Source organism: Tupaia chinensis, unplaced genomic scaffold, assembly GCF_000334495.1.
Source record: "Tupaia chinensis unplaced genomic scaffold, TupChi_1.0 Scaffold143811_1, whole genome shotgun sequence".
NCBI classification, from domain to species: domain Eukaryota; kingdom Metazoa; phylum Chordata; class Mammalia; order Scandentia; family Tupaiidae; genus Tupaia; species Tupaia belangeri.
Window position 1 is genome coordinate 8,435 of NW_006203661.1, and position 2,201 is coordinate 10,635.

The 2,201-nt window shown below is 54.3% G+C and overlaps 1 long non-coding RNA gene across 2 annotated transcripts in view; it reads right to left on the minus strand.

The window, feature by feature from the left end:
• The window catches only part of LOC102502655 (uncharacterized), a 12,532-nt gene that overhangs the window by 5,609 nt on the left and 4,722 nt on the right, over positions 1-2,201 (minus strand). Inside the window, exons 4-5 of one of the 2 annotated variants that reach the window (XR_001369529.2) lie at positions 2,084-2,132; positions 84-1,759 (exon numbers count right to left, since the gene is read on the minus strand). This is a non-coding gene — a long non-coding RNA (uncharacterized LOC102502655). Of the gene's footprint in view, positions 1-83; positions 1,760-2,083; positions 2,133-2,201 lie in introns of those variants that run through there. The other variant, XR_003547300.1, reaches the window with a different exon arrangement.

Consider the following 2,201-nt stretch of genomic DNA (forward strand, 5'->3'; position numbering starts at 1 on the left):
CCCCAGGCCCCTGCCTCAGCAGAGGGAGGGCTGCGGCTAGGGGAGATCGTGACCTCGGCCTGTCAGAGCACAGCCTCCCTGTCTGTCTCTGTCTCTGTCTCTGTCTCTGTCTCTGTCTCAGCCTCGCTCTGTGCCTGTCCTGGGCAGGGAGAAATAACCCAGCTTCTACAACAGTAAGAGTGCTTGCAGGTAGCAGGGGAGCTCCAGCAGGCCCTGTGCTCAGAGCCTGACGGCCTCAGAAATGCCTCAAGGTCTGAATTAGGAGATAACCAGGAGCAGAGTCTGATTTAGATTCCGTCTCCAAGTTGCCTTGGAAACTCAGTTTGCTGTTTTAAAGAACCTTTCGTTTACAGCCGGATGGATGTGCTGACAGCTGGATGCGAGGCCAAGGCAGGGGCAGCGGTGCTGGGTGGGTGCCCCACTCAGGGTCCGGGCAGGCGGCAGCGGCAGGGCACCCAGGCCGCTGTGTGCTCCGTGGGCAGGACGCCAGAGTGTCCGCAGTGTCCTTCGGCCGAGGCAGGCCCCGCGCGCCTCGCCTTGTGCAGCGGGTCCCGCAGCGCTGTCCGCTGGTCAGCTCCCGTGGGGACACCGCCACTTGCGTCCGCTGAGCGCCCCGCCTCTGGCCGGGAGGCTGTTACTCCTGCTGAGAACCGAGGGTGTGAAGGCCCCCTCTGCGCAATGCTGCCTTTTGGGGGAGGCAGTGGCCTAGTGGCAGACCAACCTGACACTCCACGTGGGAACCCTGTAGGGGCGCCTCCTCCTCTCCCTCTCTCGAAGGAAAGAAACTTTTTAGCAAGTCAGGAGGTAAGTTGTCAAAGAGGTCAAGCTCGCAGTTAATGAGCTTAATTTACCCTTACAGTATTTACTATGGTTATTACACAGCGCTGCAATAGACAGGACTTGAAAGCAGACAGATCCACATTCCGATTTCACCCCCACCTATATCCTTCTGGCAGTGCAACTGGACCAAGAAAACCGATTTCGTGGTGTCTTCATTTCTTCATTTATACTTAGGGATAGCGTCTGCCTTGCAGGACTGACTACACTGGGGGAATTAGTTCCAGCAACGTGTCGGGACGAGCTTAGTGGTGGATAGCGGTTCTCTTTACCCATACCTCCTCGGCCGCTCAGCCACCGCGCCCCGGTGGGGAGCAGAGCCTCGCCCATGGAGGCAGACAGCCCCGCAGGAGCCCCGGCCCCTCACCTTCATCCTCAGGCCCCTGCCTGTAAACGCCCCTGGCTCGCAGGCCACTCCGGAAACTGGGACGGAGCGGTGTGAGGCATGTCGCAGGTCTGGGTGGCCGGGCTGGCTCTTCCTGCCTAGCCCTCCTTCCTGACCCTGCAGAATATGGCATCGTAATTTCCTTGACTGTGACAAGCCAGCATAGCGTGTTGCATAAATGTGCGTATTTCTACAAACACGGGTCGTTTTTAATGATGAGTTAATATATTCGAAAGAGTTAAGTAATGTCGACTTGAAATGGGAATTACAGAAAGGCCAGGTTGATGAGCTGGGGGTCATTTTCCACTAGGTGGCAGACCTTGTCAAAAAGTCACGGGAAGAACAGAAAGGGGAAGAAGGCAGTGGGTGTAGAGGCCGGCCGGTAGGTGTCTCTTTGCAACCGCATATCCGGAGCTGTGGCAGGAAATGCAGATGAATCAAGGCTTCTCCATCACTCTTACTCATCTCACGGATAAGATCAACATTCTCCACAGGCCTCGAAGAGATGGGTATCTCTCACCTTTCACGATGCGCTCACTACATCATATCCACCCAAAGGGAAATGAGGTTATAAAAACGTAAGAGTAACAATCTTAATACAAGTGACTTGACAGAAAACAGACCACATTAAAAATGCTCTTCTCAGGTTCACGAGGCTTTCCATTTGAAGCGATCTTAAATATTTGCTGATCAGATGTGGTGTTGCTTAGAGCCAGTCCCACAACGCACAAGGTGCGCGGCTCTTAGCCTAGGACAATGGCCCTGGAAACAGGAAATAATGGGAATTCCTACGCAGCAGAGAGACAGCCCACATCGTTTTGCAACTGTTGTTTTCACCCTGATTTATACACTTGCACTCACGTTTGGCTTTGTCGGCTTCACTGATTTCGTCTGTGCGTTCCGTTCACACCTTCAGGAGAAAAGAGACTGTCCTTACAATGAAGCTCCGATGATGCATAGAATCCCATCCCACTCCGGT